General features: G+C 36.1%; 1 protein-coding gene and 1 long non-coding RNA gene across 2 annotated transcripts in view; one reads left to right on the top strand and one right to left on the bottom strand.

Moving 5' to 3' along the window:
* FSTL1 (follistatin like 1) overlaps positions 1-23,074 on the top strand; it is a 94,383-nt gene that overhangs the window by 37,163 nt on the left and 34,146 nt on the right. The gene's annotated exons all lie outside the window — the stretch shown is intronic.
* On the bottom strand, positions 13,396-23,000 carry LOC141561553 (uncharacterized). The gene is made up of 3 exons (XR_012488082.1): positions 22,825-23,000; positions 21,349-21,405; positions 13,396-13,636 (listed from the first exon to the last, which is right to left on the bottom strand). It is a non-coding gene; the product is annotated as an uncharacterized LOC141561553 (long non-coding RNA).

The raw sequence follows: 23,074 nt of genomic DNA, 5'->3' as shown, positions 1-23,074 counted from the left end.
TAATATGGTAATGGTATTGCTATAAATTAAAAAGTATGCCCAGTTTGATAGCCCTTTGGGCCCGGTTTCAAAATGTTCTTTGGAATGCTTAGACTACTTCACTACTTCTCCAGTAGTGCATTAGTGTTTTTCCACATCACCTCTAGCATTTTTCTCCTAATCTTCCTTCAGGCAGCCCTTGTAACAGTCTTCTTTTGGTTACAAGAATAGAATCAGACAGGCTGAGCACATTTGAACCTTCACTGGTCTGTAGTCTTCTTCTCCTCTCTTTTACATCTCAACTCTAAATAAGCACTCTAATAATACTGGGCTGCCTCTGTCAGACTCATCCAGATTCTGATACTCTCAGCTCCAAGCCAATTTGCAAATAGCCTCAAGATTGACAGAATGGCAAAAATATCTTTGCTCTTTTTCTCTACAGTTGGCATTTCTGTCCTAATTGGGCACCCCTCCTGACTTAAGCATCTGCACTAGACTAGACTAGATGGACGATACATTTTATTGTCTGTTCCCATATAAAACTAATTTCTTGTCTATCTCTCACCTGTCCAATCCATCCAAAAATTGTTTTATTGCCTCAGCATGAAATGTTAATGATTACACTACACTGTCAGTTGCTAGATCTAGAGAAAGTAGAAGCACTCAGAAATATGAAAGCAATCTTCAATCCTGCTTGCCAGGTATCAATCAAACAAAAATCCTCAATCATTTTGTCATTTTTCCTGCCCACTGTATCATCCTGGCAGCCTTATCTCTAAGTCACTTCTACAGCAATGGTAGCTAAGGGATTGGCTTAATGGTAGCTAAGTCTGATTGGCTTAAATTGGAGGAAAAAGACACTAGTACTGAGCTTTGATTTTACATATAAAATACCCACCAGCCAAGGTAGATATCAAAAATCTTTTGAGAAAGAGTTAAGTCAAAAGTAAATGAATGCAGATGTAGCCAGATGGTACAGTGGATAGATCACTGTTCCCTGGAGTCAGAAGGATCTGAGTTCAAATGCAGCCTCAGACACTTGGTACTTACTAGTTGTGTGATTCTAGGCAAGTCACTTAGCCCTATCTGCCTCAATTTCCTCACCTGCAAAATGAGTGAGAGAAGAAAATTACAGTATCTTTTCCAATATCCTTAATAGGGCCATGAAGAGGCAGACATGACTGGAAAATGACTGAACAATAAATTCTGTCTTGATAAAGATGATTATATCATTTTTACTTTAAGTAAAACCACACACACACACACACACACACACACACACACACATGCAAGCTTCGCTTCAGAAAAGAGTTGAGATAACATACCTTCTTCCCTTTTTTGGTAGAGTTTAGTGAACTATGGTGTAGAATAATGTCTATACTCTCATACAGTTGATGTTTCTTGGTCTTTCTGAACTGCTTTTATTCTCTCTTTTATAGTTGATTATAAGAGATGGCTTAAGTAAAGGAAATGGTTCAGAATATATTCAAAATAAACTGATAAAAGATAAGAATATATATAAAACTCCATCTCTTGAAGAGCTTAGTTACTAATTTAAGAGTTCTTAGTCCTTTTTATGTGTCAGAATATGCTGATATTTCATAATACTATATGTATACTTTATGCATTCCTGAGTTTCTAAACTTTTTGGTTATCTAGTGAAACCTATGGACCCTTCACTCAGAATGTTTTTAAATGCAAAAATTATAATACATAAAATTGCAAAATAAATCAATTATATTGAAATGCGGTTGCCAATTTTTTTAAAAAAAGTTCATGATCCTCTGATTATTTACTAATAGGCTCATTCCCCAAACTCTCTCTCTGCTACACAAACCAAAGGGTAAAGTGAATAGTTATCCCTTCCACATCATGAATTTCCCATAATGGTTTCAGCATATCACAGATTGGCAGAAGAAATTAAATGGGAATTTTGGGGGAGTTTTGAGGAAGCCATAAGTGAAATGCAAAGGCCAGCAGATGATACAGAAAAAGTTTAGAAACTCAGGAATGCATAAAGTATACATATACTTTTCTTATACATTTTCTTAATACATGTTCTTATTATCATGAAATATCAGCATATTTTATCTTTTAATACCATAAATACATACAATTTTTTAAAAGTTAAAATAAGATCAAATATTAATTCTTTATGTAGAAATAAACAAGCACATACATCTTTATTATATAAAATTTTGCTTTCATCTTTAATAAATAGTAAAAATTATATATACAAAGAATTATTCTAAACTAAATTTCTTTATGACTTATTATAAAAAAATTAGAATAAGTAAAAAGTTAAAGTTTGTAAAAAAGAATTCAAAAGCCAGCAGATAATATACAAATGCTAGCATTTTTACCTAACATTGACCTGTCCACATATAGACTATGACCACATACTAAATCCCAATTTTACAATTAAATAGTATAAACATTCCATAAGAGAAAAAAAAATTCAGACTTCTTCTCTAGTATGAAGGGAAAGGGCCAAAAAATTTTATAGGGATTTTTGGATCATGGGGGTACTGTACCCCTAATCCCCAAAATGTGAAAGGGATAACTATAATATAATGTGATGATTGCATTAACTGTGATCCTGCCTTATTTCTTCATGCACTTTAGAATTCTAAACTTGAGAGAGATGCTAGAAATCAATGTGCTTGATTCTCTTATTTTACAAATGAGGAAACTGAGGCTGGTAGAGAAGAATGATTTGCTCAAGATCACACAGCTCAATGAGCTGAGACTAGAATCTAGGTCTCTTCTCTGGTGCTTATTATGTTACCTTATACTTCCGCCCAAAGGATCGAAAAACTTGAGGAAACTTGTCCCAAGAGGAAATATTAGTCTTCTTTTATATATAATACTCCTTTATCTAATTAGCAAAGAGATGGAAACTTCCAGAATGAAAAATGCTTCTATATAAATACTTTACTATGTTTTTCTTAGTGTGTGTGATCTCCATTATATTCTTTGAAAACCACAAAAAAAAAAAAAAAAAAAAAAAAAAAAAAAGAAAAAGAAAATAAAAAAATTCTTTACATTTTGGTGGGTTTTGTTTGAGGGAGTCTCAGGGGATTTTGGTACTTTGTAAAAGCAGCTTAGACCATAAAAGTCCAGAGTACCTGGCAGTTTCTCATTGGTGGACCTTTTGGCAAGTGAAGTCTGATTGGCCAGCACAGTTTGTTTTCCAGCTCTTTTCCCCCAGCTGTGACTTCACAGCTGCTGCAAAGAAAGAATGTGGGCTGAGAATGTCCTAAGAGAAGAAAATGCACTTGATTCAACTGACTTTGATTTTTCAAACCACCAAAAATGTGTGTAGGTGATGCTGAAAATAAGAGACAGAGACAAATAATATGTTGTCTAAAGAAAGGGGAAAACTTTATGGAATATGTATTTACTTGCGGATTTCTGTGCAAAAAAAGAATCAAAATATTAGTAATAGCATATAGTAATTGTTGTTCAGTCATGTCTAACTCCCTGTGACCCCATTTTGGGGTTTTCTTGACAAAAAATACTACCTAACTTGAATTTTATTCTCTAGTTCATTTTACAGATGAGGAAACTGAGGCAAACAGGGGTGAGTGTTTCGCCCAGGAAAATATCTGAGGCTGGATTATAACTTAGGAAGATGAGTTTTTCCTACTCCAGTGCTCTACCCATTGTACCATCTAGCTATCTATACTATTGATTCAGGTGAACTCAGAAAACATTTCTGTAGGACCTACCTACAAAGTAGTCTTCCTCACAAGAAGTAAATGGGGCAGTATGTGTGAAAGGTGAGGGGGAAATAATAGAAAACTATGCTACAAAGGAGAATGAATCAAGTTTAAAGAAGAGATTCAAATCACTGCTATGCAAACTTTGAAGAGAAAAATTCACTTTTACCTGATGAGATTATGAAAATCTTCATGGAGCAAGTGACACTGGAATTGAGTCCTGAAGGAAAGTATTTCAATAAACTGAGATTAAGGGAACAGAGGATCTGCCCTAGGCATGGGAGATGATATAAACAAAGGTAACTGGGATGGAGAGTGGTCCAGTTTACCCAAAACACAGAAGAGACAAAGAAGTTTATCTATGGTAATGTTGGGTATTTACTTGCCAAATAGACTATGACCAGATACTTAATCCCAATTTTACAATGAAATGGTTCAAACACTCCAAAAGAAAAAAAAAAGTGAATCTAGGATCAAAACTTTATTCTTGTAAGACATAGTGACAAATGCCTATAATCTGTGCTAGGAAAGCTGAAGCTGGTGGATTGCTTGAATTCGTGGGTTCTGAGCTGCAGTAAAGCTGAATTTGGATGCTTGCCTTAAGACTGGTGCTACTATGCTGAGGTCTGGGAACAGAAAGCCTCTAGGCTGGTTAGTAAGAGGAAAGGAGGTCCCAGTTGGAATAGCTGGAGTAGGTTAAGGCTTCCCTATTGATCAGCAGTGGAATCAGGCCCTATGTGAGGTAAACCCAGAAAAAAAGGAAGAAAGGAAAAAGGGAGAGAAGGGAGGAAAGAAAGAAAGACAGGAAGATAGGGAAGGAAGGGGGAAGGGAAGAAAGAGAAAAAGAAAGAAAGAAAGAAAGAAAGAAAGAAAGAAAGAAAGAAAGAAAGAAAGAAAGAAAGAAAGAAAGAAAGAAAGAAAGAAAGAAAGAAAGAAAGAAAGAAAGAGAAAGAAAGAAAGAAAGAAAGAAAGAGAAAGAAAGAAAGAAAGAAAGAAAGAAAGAAAAAGAAAGAAAGAAAGAAAGAAAGAAAGAAAGAAAAAGAAAGAAAGAAAGAAAGAAAGAAAGAAAGAAAAAGAAAGAAAGAAAGAAAGAAAGAAAGAAAGAAAGAAAGAAAGAAAGAAAGAAAGAAAGAAAGAAAGAAAGAAAGAAAGAAAGAAAGAAAGAAAGAAAGAAAGAAAGAAAAAGAAAGAAGGAGGGAAGGAAGGAAGGGGGAAGGGAAGGAAGAAAGATGAAAATATATAATGATCTATTCAGGATTTTTCAATAGGGGAGTGACATGAACATTATAGTACATTAGAAATATCACTTATGCAGCAAAGTTGAGGTTAAATAGATGGGGGAAACAGGAGACAAGGAGACCAAATAGGAAACTTTTACCAAAGTATAAATGAGAAAAGGACAAGGATTTGAATTGGGAGATGGGAGTAGAAAGGAAGATCTGAATGTGAGAGACCCTTTGGAGGTCAGAATTTGCCACCGAATTGCTATGAGGATCGAGGAAAGGGAAATCAAAATTGACCCAAAGGTTATCAGTCTCAGACACAGGAAAGTTGGTGATGCCAGAAATAGAGGATCTATAAACGGCAAGTATAGGGGTTGATGGGATAACTAGATGGAGCTCTCCAACAAGAAATTAAATCTACAGGATGACCTCAAAAAGGGTTTTTATATTAGGAGTTCTCTGAATACTACTACTAATAAAAGCTCTGTGAGTATCTCACTCTGTGACTGGGGCCAAGGTTCTTCATCTCTCCAGACCTCAGTTACTTCATCAGGAAAAGGAAAGAGTTAGATTAGGTGACTGATCTCTAAGGTCTTGTCAGGCTTCAATATTCTATACTCTGATTTCAATGCTTCATCTAGTTGTGTTTATGAACACTTATATGCTCTCTCCAAAACATTCTGTTCCATAACTTACTGGGGGGGGGGGGGGGAATGAGGGGAAGAAACATCAGTCTCTCAACACTTAAATGACCTTAAAAGGTTTGGGCTGGACCTAAAGAAGGGAAGGGAATAACCATTTATTAAGCACCTAATATGTGTCAGGCACTTAATAAATATTATCTTATTTGAAATTCACCATAGCTCATTCTATTATTATTCTCATTTTGTAGAAAAGAAAAATTAGGTAGAAGTTAATTAAGTGGCTTGCCCAGAATCACATAACTAATAAGTATCTGAGGCTGGATTGAGGCCTTTTCTTGACTGGAGGCTCAGTCACCTTAAAATAGGTTACTTGCAAGAGAGGTATTGAATAAAAGTGGAAAAGGCCATCCACTCCACTTGTACTCTGTGGAAAAGAAGCAATGCTCTGGAAATCAGGAGACAATTTTTGGTGAGGAGACCAGACTTGTGATTTTAATTGGTGTAGTGAACTCTCAATTAAGAAAACCCTCAGAAGTCAGTCTATTGTTGTTGTTCAGTCATTTTCAATCATGTCCAACTCTTTATGAGCCCATTCGGGTTTTTTTTTGGCAAAAACACTAGAGTGTTTTGCCTTTTCCTTCTCATATTAGAGATGAGGAAACTGAGGCAAACAGTATTAAGTGATTTGACCAGCACATACAGCTAGTAAAGCCAGATTTGAACTTAGGAGTCTATACATGTTAACATATATTCAGCAATTCACCAAACATGTAGAAATACAGAAAATATTTATTAAGTTCTATTCTCAGTATTAAGGGTACAAAAGAAAATAAGACACATTTCTAAGATAGGAATGAATAATACCAATCAGAACTAGCTTTTAGAGTATTCTTTGCCATTAAGTTACTGTGTAATCTAAGGTTATCATGATTATCAATAATAATAATTAGTTTTCTAACCTATTAAGATTTGCAAAGTGTTATACAAATATTGTCTTATTTAATTCTCACAACAACTCTAGGGAAGGGGAGTAGATGCTATGTTATCCCCATTTTATAGATGAAGAAGGTGAATCTAGGAAATATTAAGTGACTGGCTCCATATCACCCAGCTAGTAAGTATCTAAGGCCATATTCAAACTCAGGTCTTCCTGACCCCCAACCTAACTATCTACTGGACCATCTATCTGTCCATAGTCAGACTTTAAAACCAGCCACGTAATACTTTAACATTTTTAACATGTATGGGACTACCTGCCATCTAGGTGGGGGGAAGAAGGGGAAAAGTTGGAATAGAAGATTTTGCACGGGGCAGTATTGAAAAACTACCCATGCATATGTTTCGTAAATAAAAAGCTATAATAGAAAAAACAGCTATGTAAATTTCAGTTGTTAACGTATATTCTGAACCTCAGATGGAAACTAGAATAATTAGAACCAGAAAACTCCAAGACACAGGACAAAGAAGGTATATTTTGTGTGTGCTATTCAACACGCTTGCTTGCTTGTCCTATAACAGCTGACTCAGAATCCCACCTCCTTTAGCAAAGTCTCAGCAGGGGGCCTTCCTACTGAGTGGACCCGCCCTATAGGTACGCAAGAGCTGGCAAGCTAAAGGAACAAGACCCCCATCTGTGAAACCTAAACGTACTGCAGTCTTTTATTGTTCAGCCATCCACTGGCATCTCCTTGGAAGATTGTAATCTTTGGATTTCAAGTCCCCCCCCCCCATTTTCTCCAGACCATCAGTTGCCATAGTAACACACTGTATGAGAACATCTAATTACATCTGTCTGCTTCCCCTCGAACCCTACTGAGCAACACATGGAGTCTTCATTTTTACCAGGGCCTCCATGCAGGGTTTTAATATTTCTGGACTCCATGTGGTGGAAAGTGTGATTGCTTCATGGTTTATTTATTTAACAAAGGTTAGCCAAACACCTACTATGTACAACTTAATGTAAAACACAAGGATGACTTCCTCAGAGTCAACCATGACTCTCTTTACCATCTCCCTTCCTAGAAAATCAGTTAAGTCTGGGCAATTCCACATACATGCCCTTTGAATGATCTTCCTCTCTCTATTTCTATAATTATCACCCTGAGTTCAGCCCCATTATTACTTTTTCTCTGGACTATTGCAACAGATTCCTAATTAGTTTTCTTGTTTTCAGTATCCTCCCTCCCAAATTTATCCTTGAAACAGCTGCCACAATGTTCTTCCTGAAACAGTGGTCAGAACACATTACTACCCTCCTCAAAAACTTATGATGGCTTCCTATTGCCACTAGGATAAAATGTAAATTTGACTTGTCCCATACTCTGTACTTTCACTCACTCTATGTTCCAGGAAACTTCTCTATTTGATGTTTCCCCAACTCAGCATTCATTCTCCCACTTCTATGGCTCTCCCCAGGCTATCCCAGACATCTCTTTCCTCACTTCCTTCTCTTAGTATCTTTAGCTTTCAACCGGCTCAACTAAAGTTCTGCTGTCCATAGGAAACTTTTCTTGGTCCTGTTAGTATCTTCTCAAATTGGGACAACTAGGTGTTTCAAAGTATAGCTCTGAGATCAAATATCACTTTAGCTGTGTGACCCTAGACAAGTGACTTTTCTCTCCTTGCCTCAGTTTCTTTATCTGTCAAATGAGCTGGAGAAGTAAATGGCAAATTACTACAGTATCTTTTCCAAGACAAGCCCAGATGGAATTATGAAGAGTTGGATAGGACTGAAAAATACTTGAACAGCAATGAGTTTCTCTTTAAATTACCTTACATTTTACTTCAGCTGTAAAAGCAAAACAGCAAAATCAGAGCGAAAACTTCTTTGAGGACAGAAACAGATTTTAAATTTTGGTTTTGTCCCTATAGTGCCTGGTACATAGTAGGTGCTTAAAAAATGACTGTTAAATGCACAAGTTAATGCTAAACACTGTAAGAGAAAAATGTATAATGCATTTATATTACTGCATTGAATCTGTTTGCAACATTGTAAAGAGTAATAGTATACTACATGAGAATTTTTGAATAACAGTTTGCTCTCTTTCTATTAAAATACATCATGGATTTAAAGTGGCAAAGATTGGAGAGGTCATTTTGTCCAAGAAGAAACTGAGATATCAGGAGAATTTCATAGGAGCAATGTCTGTTTATGGATTCCCTGAGTTGCGTATAGGCTGCTCACTTAACCCTGTGGAAATCTTAAACTAATTTTAGTGACTAAATTCATAGTTTAGTGTCTGCATTCATTCAATACCATAGGATAAGATACTGGGCTTTTCTAATAGGCATAATGTGACAGGGCCTTAGTCAAGGACTTGCTAATTTGACTTTTGATAGCAATAGCTGGGACTCCTGCCTTAGCCTCCTCCCACCCCACCACTGGACAATATTCTTATGAATCTACTTGAAGACCATTCTTTTCTTCTGAAGAATTTGAGACCTCTGTGTTAAGCAAGCCCAGAATTGTGGTTAGAGTTTTCTTCAGGTAGAGAGCTACAGGAGATGGTAAATGGCTCTTCAGGCTTGATGTCCCACAGCAGGAGACATTTCTAAAAATCAGCTATCTGGAGACCATATTTTGAAACACCCCTTGAAATGTACTACTTAACTGCTTCTTTCCTTCCCCCCATCTTGGTCCAGAGTATAGGATTTGGGATGTCTGTCTTTCTTCCCACACACACACACTTTTAATCAGTGTGTTCTCCTTGAGCCACATGTGGAAATAATTAGAGAAAGAATTGCTGTGTAAATGTGAACCCTGGCAACCCTTAACATAGTTTAATGACAGTTTCTTGGCAAGAATGAAAGATTGTAGATCATTTGCCTGAGAATCTCATTTGAATTTCCACTAACCATTTTCTTACCATTCTTTTCTCACTTTTTTTCCTTGTAATTCTAAGACAAGTACTATAAAGCCTGCATTGTTAGCATATTGGGGGGGGGGTGAGATGCAGGGGATTCCATCAAGTTAAGTATAAGTGAACTCATGTAGGTTTAGACTCCCTTTTAATGCATGTAAATCACTTTTACGTTTTTAAAAAGCTTATGAGTCAGAGCTAACTTCCCTTTCTTTCCCCAGAAACTTCTCAATCCACCAAAAAACTCACAGTGATAGTTTTTTATAAGCATATAAACCAATCTCTTGGTATTTCAGATTCAAGTTACCTTCTTTGGATGAATTGGAAACGTGTATCCAGGAATATCTGAAGTGGTGATTTCTTGACTTCTTTGTACTGGTGAAAGACTTGGATAACACAGCTTTTATTTTGCCTACTGCAAGTAGAAAGAAGGATGATGTATTCTAATTCCCTTCTTCTCCTTACTATCTGTCTGAATTCCAGCCTGTCACTAACTCCCTGCGGCCTCAGTTTCCCCACCTGTACAACGAGGGGTTGAACTAAATGATTTCAGGGCATCATCCTCATCTCTCTCACACCAGAAATACTTCAAGCAAATATTTTATTTGTTGTCTTCCCTAAAGAGAAAGTAAACTCCTTGGATCTCCATTACTTTATGTCTACCATGTCAGTGTACAGTAAATGTTCTATCTGTTTGCTCTTTTCTCTTTTTCTTTCCCTCGGCCATTCTCTTCTTATTCTCTCTCTTTCTCTTCCTTTCTCTCTTTTTCTCTTATTATATTTTAAATTACATTTTAAGTTCCAAATTGCCTTATTCTCTCCCTCTCTTCTCACCCCACACTAGAGAAGGCTCCCATGTGACACAGATTTATAAACAGATGCAAAACCATACTCTGCCTATTTCTATTTATCAGTTTTCTCTGGAAGTAAATAACATCTTCCTTCATCGGTCCTTTATAATTCATCTGAGTATTTATAATATACTATATTTTATGGATTCTTTTGATTCCAAATCCAGAATTCTCTTTCTGTGATCCTGTACTACAAAAATTAAAAATGGCATCTATAGCAATCATCTCCCCATTGTCAACTTTGATACCAGTAGTAATTTTTGTTGTCATATTTAAAAACCCAAGTAATTATAACCCAGAAAACAGGCTCCTTTGGACCCATCAGTTGTTGGGGAGGTTCAAATTGAATTTCCAGAAAGACTTCGAAAGGTATATTGGGTTTTTTCTCCCTTCATATATATATATTTGCTGAGCCATTCAGAACTCAATTCCATATTCAGACCCTTGAACCAGTCTACTTCACCATTAATCAACAAGGGAATTTGAAATATGATACCACTGGGCCAACTTCCTTTATATTTAGTTTCCTTCATTCCCTTGATATTTTTGACCTTTTGTTCCTCCAGATAAATTCTGTTACATTTTCTAACTTTATAAGAAAATTTGATTGATATGATATTGAATGCATAGATTAATTTAAATAGTTTTTTTATTATATTCCTTTCTTTTTATAGATAAGGAAATTAAAGCCAAGATAGGTTAAGTGACTTGTCAAAAGTCATAGAGGTGCAAAATTGGATTAAAACTTAGATCTTCTGACTCTAAATTGAGCACTCTTTCTCTACAATTCCAGGTTTCAGCTCAAATTGAAACTCAAATCTAGAACATTTTTCCTCTAGGTTTTTACCCAGTATCTTCAAGCCTAGGTATTGCTTATCTTTCCTTTAATTCATTTCTCAATGACTTCCTAGGATTCCCTCCCCAATCATTAATTCCAACTTTACCATCCTCTTTTTATTTTTTTATTAATTTTATAATTATATATTTTTTTGACAGTACATATGCATGGATAATTTTTTTTTTTTTACAACATTATCCCTTGTATTCACTTCTTTTCCAAATTTTCCCCTTCCTCTCTCTACTCCCTCCCCTAGATGACAGGCAATCCCCTACATGTTAAATGTGTTACCATATATCCTAGATACAATATATGTGTTGTTGCACGCTAAGAATTGGATTGCGAAGTTTACCATGTTTATCTTCCTTCCATCTCTTCACCATCTTTCTCCACTTACTAACCTCATGTGCATTTTACAAAGAAGAATAAAATGAACTCACTCATATACCTTTGTCTCCTCAACAAATCCCTAAATTTTCCATTTTGTCTTCCTTCCAGTTGCAGTGGAAGAGTTTTCACTCCTCCCTAATACAAAGCTCAGTGTGTCTGCTTTGGACCCCTTCTTTTTTCACCTTATCTTGTGGGTTCTCAATTCCATAATATTCCTTTCTTCTCTAGCCTCTTTCATCCCTCTTTCCTTAGTCCCCCTTCCCTCCTATTCCTTTTAAAGGGATAGCTCTTTAAAGTCTCCCTGCCCTTAAAAAACATATGCCTGATCCTTGTCCTTCTTCTAGCTACTGAATAATCTCCCTCCTCTTCTCTCCCAGTATCTCCATATTCCTTTGCCTTCATTTCTCTACCTATCTGCTCCCTTCTTAATCATCTGCAATTCAGTTTCCATTGCAACCACCAAAGTGAAATGGCTAGCATTGACCCTCCTCTTGTCAAATTAAATAATCTTTTCTCATCTTTTATCTTTTTCATCTTATCCAAAGCATTTGGTTCTATTGATCATCCACTTGTTGAAATTCCCTCCACTGGGTTCCATGACACTGAGCTTCCTGGTCTTGTTTCTGTGACTTAAATGGGACTTATCTAGCTCCCTTCCTGGCTCCTAGCTTCCTCTTCTCAGCCGTCACAATAGACCCACATACCTACTCTCTCATTTCCAAATCCTAGCTATGTCAGCTTGTTCCCAGACTTTCTGTTTTCTTTTGTTTTCTGTTCCTGGGACCTAATTGCTATATCAACTCAGAGATTATATCTGTCCAGGCTTTGTTATCAAAGTTCCGTTTGTTTTTGTAGAATTTGCTTCAGATTTAGGACTCTTACTTAGTCTCCTAAATACACAGGCAAGGCTTTATTCTGAAGCCACCCTATTCCACATACAACTTTGTGCTCCCAAAGAACCAGGCTCACCAACTAAATCTGGGATCTTCTGCAACTAGGATTTCTGAGCCAGATCCTGGCTCAAGCATATTCATCTGAGCCCATTGAAACATCACACATCCCCAATACTCAGAGCCCAAATGCTCCATAAAACTTTATTGGATGGCTATTGCAGATGGACAATAAACTGGGCCCAGAATTGAATAAAAAGAGGGGAGTGAACCGGATTGTGTTGCTTTAGAGAAATTGTGTAATGTTGTTATGATCCCCAAGTTTCTCCCTTAAACAAAGGGAGTTTTTTAATATCAATATTTTTAACATCAATATTTACTGGTGATGTATGCTGTTGTTGTTTAATTGTTGTCAATTGTATCCAACTCTTCATGATCTTTTGGGGTTTTCTTAGCAAAGATACCGGAGTGATTTGTCATTTCCTTCTCCAGCTCATAAGGAAACTGAGACAGAGTTAAGTGACTTGCCTGAAGTCACCCAACTAATATCTAAGACTGATTTTGAATTCAGGTCTTCCTGACTCCAGACCTGGTACCCTATATTACCTCGTTGTCCTTTTTTGCTTTGTAATGATGATAATATTGGTATATAGCTATTAACAATAATAACTAACATTTTTATGTAATGCTTACTATGTGCTAGGCACCGTGCTAAACCTTTTATGATTGTTTTCTCATTTAATCCTCACAATGACCCAGGAGGTGGGGACTATTACTATCCCCGTTTTATTAATGAGGAAACTGAAATTAAATGATTTGCTCAGGGTCACACAATCAGGAAAGTATTTGAGGCTATATTCAAATTCCAGTGTTCCCAGTTCTAGGCCAGATAGTCTATCCCCTTAGCTGCCCTACTTTGCTTTGTAATAATAAAGTACTTTTCAAATGCAAGCTATTCTTATTGTTGGGGAGAAGGAGGGATGCTGGAAGTCTGATGCTATGGGAAATGACCTTTTTTTTTTTTATTTGGGAAGAAAAACAAGATGATGGTGATAGCATTAACCTTGAAATACAGTGTGGGCTATAAACATGCATAATGGGGACGACTCCATCTCTGCAGCAGCCACACAAATTACCTGCCACTGGCATCAGGGTGATTGCAACAACTCATTGCTTGTCTTCCCCCACCTGCTTTCTGAGAGGGCATACAGCACACCAACGCACCTTCCACCAGAGAACCTGAATTAAAGAGACATACAGTTGAACAAAGTAAAAATGAACACTCTAAATGCATTTGAGACAACATCATTCCTAGTCCCCAGAGTTGTTCAGGTTGATTGTTTTCCCAATCCTTCCATCATCCAGGGTCCTGTTATTCAGCCTGCTCCCTCTCCTGCAGGCTGCCAGCAGCCCCTCTCTGGGTGTGGTCTGGTCTCCCAGGCTCATAGAACATGCTATTCACTGCAGTGCAGCCCCACCCTCCAGAGAAGTCTCTCCGGCTTTCACCCAGTCCTTTGGATTCCTTTGTTCTCAGGCTGCATAGCGTTCTGTCTGGTGGGGGGTAGAGGGAGGAGGGCCCAAGCTAGTCTGGTCGTTCCATGAAGTTTCCATTACTAATTTTGGCAAGGAAAAGAAAACCATTCTCTTCTTAGAATTCTGTTGCAGAATTGCTTTTGCAAATTGAGCCAAAATCTCATACCGGCATAAAAAGGGCTGTTGAAATGGAAAGTTGGGAAGGAAGAAAAGGATCAGGGATGAGGGTCTAACCAATCCACTTTGGGGAGGTTGATGATATTTTAAGCTGATAGTTTTATGGCTTTGCTCTGTAACTTCCTCCCCAGCCAGAGCTCATGGTCTTCCTGTTCATTCTTCACTGCCAAAGACATAGATTCATAATCTTTGCAACATCTCATTTCTTATATCCAGACTATAGATTTGGATAGGCTGAAATATATCAAACATACCTATACCTGTCCTGGTCATTTGCAATTATCTCCATTCCGGTATTCTTGAAAGGAAAAAAAAAATCTCTGGGAAGAAGGAGGAAAAGAAAGAAGAAGAAAAGAAGGAGCAGGAATAGAAGGAGGAGGAAGGAGAGAACAAAAGTACAAGAAGAAAAAGGAGGATGAGGATGAAAAGGAAGAAGATGAAAATGAGGAGGACAAGGAGAAGGAAAAGATGAAGGAAGAGGAGGAGGGGAAAAGAAGGAGAAGGAGGGGAGGGAGAAGGAGAAGGAAAAGGAGAAAGAGAAAGAAAGAAGGAAAAAAAGAGTGATGTCCATCTGGGGGTTGACTCATCAAAATAAGTTCATCAGAAAATTAAGTGATGTTTTTTTGTTGTTGTTTTTTTCAACTAAGTAATTTACCAGCCCCATAGAATAGAGACTACCACCACAGATGCCTGAAATAGTCCCGTTAGAATTCCTTGAGGGCCACTGTCCCATTTGGTAGAATACCAATGGTTCCTTAACCTATCATTTTAAATACATATAAATATACAGATTCTGTATATTTAAAACTTGAAAGTCTTTAGGTTTGTTGTTGTTTAGTCATTTTTAGTCATATCTGACTCTTTGTGACCCCTTTTGGGGTTTGCTTGGTAGAGATGCTAGAGTGTTTTGCCATTTTCTTCTCCAGGTTGTTTTACAGATGAGGAAACTAAGGTACACAGGGTTAAGTGACTTGGCCAGGGCCAACACAGATAATAAATTTCTGAAATCACATTTGAACTCAGAGCTTCCTGACTCTAGGTCCAATTTCCTATCTACTGTGCCACATAGCTATCCCTTAAGTTTATTACCCCATACATATTCCATTATACCTACATGAAAAGTCATGTGGTATGGTCATTCTGAACCCCGGGGTCTACTAATTGTGTATTTCTTTTTATTTGGAAAGGGAAATAAGTTGAAGCACATCTCCCACTTAACAAGCCTTTCCCTCTTAATTCAGAAGGCATTATTGTAGACTAAGAATGAAATAGAATGCCCTCTGCCTTTCTCCCTGCCTTTCCAAATCCTCCATGTCTCTTAAAAGCTAGTTTAATTCATGGATCTAAAACTGGAAGAAAAATAAGTCATTTAGTCCTCCCCCACTCATGATATAGATGAAGAAACTGAGGGTCAGGGATCTTACCCAAGATCATACAAGGAATACGTGTCAGGGATAGGATAGGAACCCACATGAAGCCAGGTCCTCAGACTCCAGAATTGGACCCATTTCATGTTACCATTCTGCCTTCCTCCTTCATTCTTAAATATTTTCCTGAGTGTTCCAGCCAACAGTGAGCTCTATATTCCTTGTACAGCTGCAGCATTTATTGTTTGTACCATTTACTTGGGCATTTAGTCATGGGCTGCCTCAAGGTATCTATTTCCTGGGTGTATGGCTTTACATTCTTCAGCTAGATTATAAGCTTTTTAATAACAAGGATGATATGGGCTAGATGATCTCTAAAATCCCCTCCAGCTACAAATTCTATTTGGCTCATATTCTTTTGGTATAGCTATGATATAATGGCACCTCTTAATAGAACTCATTTAATACCATATCAGCCCAAATATATGCCACTTTCTGAAAAATGAGACTTATTTGAATGCATTATGTATATAAAGGCAGCAAGGTGGCTCTAGATCAAACACAGGACTGGAAATCAAAAAGGATCATTTTCCTGAGTTCAAATCTAGTATCAGATACTTACTATCTCTTTGACTATGGACAAGTCATTTTAACTCTGTTTGCCTTAGTTTTCTTGAGTGTCAAACAAGTTAGAGAAGGAATTGTTGCCAAGAAAACCCCAAAATAGGGTGAAGAAGAGCTGGAGAAGACTGAACTATTGAATAGCAACAACAAAAGATATATAAAAACTGGACTTGTGTCTTCATTAGTATGGAGAACTCAGAGAAGAGGAAAGTTCCACCAAAGCAGGTTGACATCTTTTCTTCAATTCATAGTCTAAGAGACTGGTCTAAAAAAAATGTGTTTATGTATTTACAAATAAATATATATGTGCATATAAATACACCATATAGGGTATCCTAAAAGTTATATATGCATGTGTATGCATATGTGTTATATACATATATGTATATGTATATGCATATTTGTATATTTAGGTAAGGATATAAAAACATAAAATCTATAAAATCCATATACATGCATGTATAGAGACACTAACACTTTTGGGAAATCCTAGTAGATATGCATGTATGCATATCTTAAAAACTTAAAACTTCACTGATTTTAGAGATAGCACACATACACATACATATGTATGTATATTATACTCATAAATATATATTTTATAGTTAAATGAATATTATTTTTTAAAAATATTTTTCTAGCTCACTATAAATGCTTAATTCATTTTTGCCATTACTGATTTCATTATCTCTGACTTTTTTGTTGTTCATATATTAAGAGTGTGATTATATCACCCTTGCGTTTCATACAAGCCAGATTTGGAGGGAAAGTGAAGCCTATGTTGGAGATAGTACAGATTGTTGAATTAAATGGTATAAAATGAATTTTTTAGAACTTAGTAGTATAACTAAAAGAAAAAAAACTTTTCAATCACCTTGATACTCTTATAAACACTTGGTATACTAGTTATTATTTATTTATTAATTTAAGCATCTCCCCAAGGCGATATAACTTTATTAGCCTAGTTTAAACTATCACATTTGAAAGAAAAGCACATTAGAGCTAGAAATAACCTTGAGAGATTACACTAAGAAAATGGCATTAGTTTTACAATGTTCTGTGATTTAGATTTTCATTAATTTATATGTGCCAATTTGCTCACATTGTTGAGGCTTTACTATATCTAAGCAAACCCTAGTATACAAACAACTATATATTTAAGAACTCTGCTTTTAACTAGAGGCAAGCATGTTTCCATAGAAACGGTTATTATCAAGCAAGCAGTCAACCAACAAGCATTCATTAATTATCCTTAGTAAGCATTGTACTAAGTACTGATAATACAGAGACTAAAAGGGAACCAACCACCCCTGCCTTCAAGGAGCTAGGTAGCATAGTAGCTTGTACTAGATAGATAGCTGACAAAGGTTAGTTAGACCTGAGTTCAAATCCTGCCTCTGATGCTTACTTGTTAGGAGACCTTAGGCAATAATGTGTGACATCTCTAAAATGTACTCTTTGACCTCTAAGATCTTTTTTACATTTAAACTGATGATCCTATTAAAGATAAATTTTGGAAGAAGATGATGGTACTACAAAAAAACATTTCATTTAAGAGGTACTTAGAGATTATGGAACCCAAAATCTTATTATTAAAAACAAAAATAAAAAAATAAAAAATAAAAAACCCAACTTGTCTAGGGTTTTCAAAGTTAGTAGATGCCATGATGCTGTTGCTGGTGGTGGTGGTGGTAGTGGTGGTGAGTCCTGCGAAACCCTTCATCATTCGATTTGGGGTTTTCTTGGCAAAGATACTGGAATTGTTTCCCTTTTCCCTCTCCGACTCATTTTACAGATGAAGAAATGGAGGAAGATAGAATTAATTGGGTTGCCCAGGGTTATGCAGCTAGGAAGTGGCTGAATCTGGATTTGAATTTATGTTCTCTGAACTCTCTTTATACCACCTAGCTTCCCTTGTGGGTTCTTATATAAATGAATTAATAAGTTTATTTGTAACTAATATTCCAACTGATTATATAAATATATACTTTTTTGATCATATTTAATTTCTCCTCCCTCAATTACATGTAAAACTACTTCTTAACATCTGGGGAAGTTTTGTTTAACTTTTGAGTTCCACATTCTATCCTTCTCTCCCTTCCTTGCCTTCTTCCTGGGATAGTAAGCAATCTAATTATAGGTGATACATGTACAATCATGTCCAACTTGGAATTCCATATTAGTCATTTTGCAATGCAAAATGTGATACCACAAAAAGAATGGCTATAAATATTTTTGTACAAATAGGTCCTGCTCCCCCCTCCTGATCTTTTTTTGTAATTTCTTTGGGATACAGGCCTAGCAGTGGTATTGCTAGGTCAATGGGTAAGCACAGTTTTATAGTCCTTAGGGCATAGTTCCAAATTATTCTCCACTATGGATTAATTCACAATTCCATCAATTGTGCACTAGTGTTCTAATTTCCCCACATTCCCTTCAACATTTATCATTTTCCATTTTTGTCATATTAGCCAATCTAATATATGTGAGATGGTACCTCAGAGTTGTTTTAATCTGCATTTTTTAAATCAGTACTGGCTTAGAACATTTTTTTTCACATGTCCTTTGTCTGAAAATTGCCTGATCATATCCTTTGACCATTTATCAATTGGGGAATGACTCATATTCTTATAAATTTGATTCAGTTCTCTATATAATAAATATGGATTTCTGAAATTTATAACTTGGGCAGAGTCATGAAAGAAAGAAGGGATTCTAAAAGTAGAGGTGACATAGGAATATAATTCCAGGCAAACTCTCAGGCAAAAGACATGATGATATAAGGTGTAGTGGAGGGCTGTATATGAAGAAGAACAAGAAAGCCTGGCTGTGCTGGAATTTTAGAATTCAGGAATGACAAAACTATGTTATAGATTTAGAAAGTAGGCTGAAGCCTGTTTGTGTGGGCTTTCCAAAGTTAGAAAGTAGAGTTTGACAGTGAATAGGAAAGATGCAGGACTATCTATATTTTTTTTATTAATTTTATAATTATAAAAAATTTTTTGACAGTATATATGCACGAGTAATTTTTTTATAGCATTATCACTTTTTCCAAATTTTCCCCTTCCTCCCTCTACTTTCTCCCTTAGATGACAGGCAATCCCACATATTTTACATGTGTTACAGTATAACCTAGATACAATATATGTGTGTAAATCCAATTTTCTTGTTGCACGTTAAGTATTGAATTCCGAAGGTATAAGTAACCTGGGTAGATAGACAGTAGTGCTAACAGTTTACATTCAATTCCTAGTGTTCCTTCTCTGGGTGTAGTTGTTTCTGTCCATCATTGATCAACTGGAAGTGAGTTGGATCTTCTTTATGTTGAAGATATCCACTTCCATCAGCATACATCCTCATACAGTATTGTTGTTGAAGTGTATAGTGATCTTCTGGTTCTGCTCATTTCACTCAGCATCAGTTCATGTAAGTCTCTCCAAACCTTTCTGAATTCCTCCTGCTGGTCATTTCTTACAGAGCAATAATATTCCATAACCTTCATATACCATAATTTACCCAACCATTCTCCAATTGATGGACATCCATTCATCTTCCAGTCTCTAGCCACTACGAATAGAGCTGCCACAAACATTTTGGCACATACGGGTCCCTTTCCCTTCTTTAGTATTTCTTTGGGATATAAGCCCAGTAGTAGCACTGCTGGATCAAAGGGTATGCACAGTTTGATAACTTTTTGGGCATAGTTCCAAATTGCTCTCCAGAATGGCCAGATTCTTTCACAACTCCACCAACAATGTATTAGTTAGTGTCCCAGTTTTCCCACATCCCCTCCAACAAATCTAACATTTGTTCCTGTCATCTTAGCCAATCTGACAGGTGTGTAATGATATCTCAGAGTTTTCTTAATTGCATTTCTCTGATCAGTAGTGATTTGGAACACTTTCATATGAGTGGATATAGTTTCAATTTCATCATCTGAGAATTGTCTGTTCATATCCTTTGACCATTTATCAATTGGAGAATGGTTTGATTTCTTATAAATTAGGGTCAGTTCTGTATATATTTTGGAAATGAGACCTTTATCAGAACCTTTAACTATAAAAATATTTTCCCAATTTGTTACTTCCCTTCTAATCTTGTTTGCATTAGTATTGTTTGTACAGATACTTTTTAGTTTGATGTAATCAAAATCTTCTATTTTGTGATCAATAATGATCTCTAGTTCTCCTCTGGTCATAAATTCCTTCCTCCTCCATAAGTCTGAGAGATAGACTATCCTCTGTTCCTCTAATCTATTTAGACCATCTATATCTTAAATGAAAGTCAGATCTATTGAAGATATTTTTCAGTATGAGGAAATGTTGAGCATGTTTGTAGTCAGAAAGAAAAAATGATAAGACAAGGAGAAAGCAAAGATTGTGGGAACAGCTTGTTAGAGAAGATAGAAGGGGACTCAGTCAAAGGCATGTGGAGAGAGGTTGGCCTTGTGAGAAGAGCCATTATATCTCCAACAAAGATTGGGCTAAGAGAAGAGAGAATAGGAGATGATGCCAGGGTTTTTTTAGATTTACAGAAAAGAAGAGAAAACTCATTATAAATGGTCTTTAATTTCTCAATAAAGCATGAGGTCTGTAGATGAACAAAAGGGAGAGAAATTGGTGTGGTAAATGAGAAAAAAAGAGAAGTTCTTAAATAGCCTCTGTGAAGAGTAAGCTAGAGAAAGTGGTACAGGTGAATCTGGATGTTGGCTAGTCCACAAAAGCCTCAAAATGATCCTGTTTTTAACAATTATTACTCTCTCACAATTACATCTAAACATCATGTCTAATATCTTTTCTTTGGTATTTTCTATACTGGGATTGGAGACTTCTAAAATTTAGAAAATATCTCATTTTTACTCCCCCTTCTTCCCATGTCTTTCTCTAAATTTTTTTCCTCTTCATGTTGTTCTCTACGTCCATCTCCAATCCCCAGAGAATGTAAGCTTTTCAAGGTCAAGGACTAAACTTCTTTTTTTGTGTGTGTTTGGATCACAGAGTAAACACTTGATAAAAGCTTGTTGATTTTTCACAGGTTTGCTTTGAGGAACAAATACATTATGGTAATGAGATGAAGAAATAGAAGTGTTAGGTTAAATGTCACCAGACTTGCCAGAAAACCATTAAGTATTACTATAGAAGTAAGCAACTATTCCACTTTTCTGCTTGTCCCCCCTCCCATAACCCTTACCTCATCAATAGCGTCCTGTAACTCATTGACAATGCCATTCTCTAAATTAACCTTTCCTACCTGTTCTAAAAGCAGGGAATGAAGGTTTGATTGAAGGGGTAGAATGTAGTGTTATCTCTGGAGAGAGTGAGAAAGAAAAAATAACAAATATTTCTTAAGTATCTACTATAAGCCAGGCATAGTGCTAAATGCTTTGCAAGTATGTTGTTTCATTTAAACTTACACTTCCTAAATAGTGTAACTGATTTTTATATCTTGGATTTTGTAAAGGAAATGCCTAAATATCTTACCCCTTTCCCTTCTTTCTTTATTATAGTAAAGGTCTATCAGGGATTCTTAACCTGATGTGAGTGAGCTTTAAAAATATATATATGTATTTCAGTATAATTTGTTTCCTTTATAAAGTTATGGATTTTAGTTTGTGCTTTTACAGACATAATTCCAAGAAAGGGACCATAAGCTTTAACAGACTGTCAAAAGGGTCTATATACAAAAAAAGATGTAAGGATCCCTGGTCTATATAATGTTTTGATGGGTCAATTTATATAGAAGAATATAATTTTAAAAATATTGATACTAGGATTATCAAGTTTGTCTTTTCATTTTACAAGTGAGAAAACTAAAACCCTCAGCCACATTGAAGTATAGCTCTTGGAGGCTAGGAAGAAAAGGTATCCTGTCACTAGTACTCCCAAAAGTATGTATTGAGTATGGATTCTACTGTCTCAAAGAGAAGAGATACTTTTAAGAGGACATACATGTTTTCCTATCTCACAGTCAAGATTTCAGAGTTCTTTCAGGAACAATTTCTTCAGATTTAGAGATTGCTTATTTTTTTATTTTTTATTTTTTGGAAAGCAATCGGGGTTAAGTGACTTGCTTAGTGTTAAGTACCTGAAGTCAAATTTGAACTCAGGTCCTCCTGACTTGAGTACTAGTGCTCTATCCACTGGGCCAATTAGCTGCCCCAGCTTGCTTCACTTTAAAATGCCACTTTGAGATCCTACATATTCTACTGCTATTGAAAAATTAGCCCTTTGTCTTTTCTGATATATCTTGGACTTCACCAGAATAAATTTAAACTGAATATTGTGCATAAATATTTACTGAGTACCTTTTATATGTTATATTGAGAGACACTTCAACAATTCAGTGAATCTGCCACTGATGTATATACTTCCTCTATTGATATGCATTGCAACCCATCTATCATCATGGATTTGTTAAGTGACTATTATGTACCAGGAATAGTACTAGGCAGTATCCATACATTTTTATCTCATTCTGAAATATGGAAACACACATGGAGATAACACATGCTGACAGATTTTCCTAAAAGATTGGATACAAAAAGAAGAGGTTATAATAAAGCTAGCATTTATATATACCTACTGTGTGCCAAGCATATGCTAAGTACTTTACAAATATTATCTCATTTCATCTTTACAACAAACCAGAGAGTTAGGAGATATCATTATAGCCATTTTACATTTGAGTAAATTGAAGCTAACAGGTTAAGTAATTTGCCCTAGTCACCTGGCGAGTAACTATCCGAGGCCAGATTTGAGGTAGAGTACTCCATCCAGTATCTCCTAGCTCCTTTGGAAATAAAATAGCCTATCACTTGAGTGATGGTGAGATCCACTGACGATTTTTTCAGTATTGGAGAGACTTGATCATGTTTGTAGTCATCAGAGAAGGAACAGTAGGTCCTGGGAGACAGAAAGAACAGTAAGATACTTCTTCCCCTTAAAGGCAAACTGAGTGATCCTAGGCTTTTCCCTTC

This window comes from Sminthopsis crassicaudata, chromosome 3 (genome assembly GCF_048593235.1).
Source record: "Sminthopsis crassicaudata isolate SCR6 chromosome 3, ASM4859323v1, whole genome shotgun sequence".
Lineage (NCBI taxonomy): Eukaryota > Metazoa > Chordata > Mammalia > Dasyuromorphia > Dasyuridae > Sminthopsis > Sminthopsis crassicaudata.
This window is presented reverse-complemented; position numbering and strand designations above follow the sequence as displayed.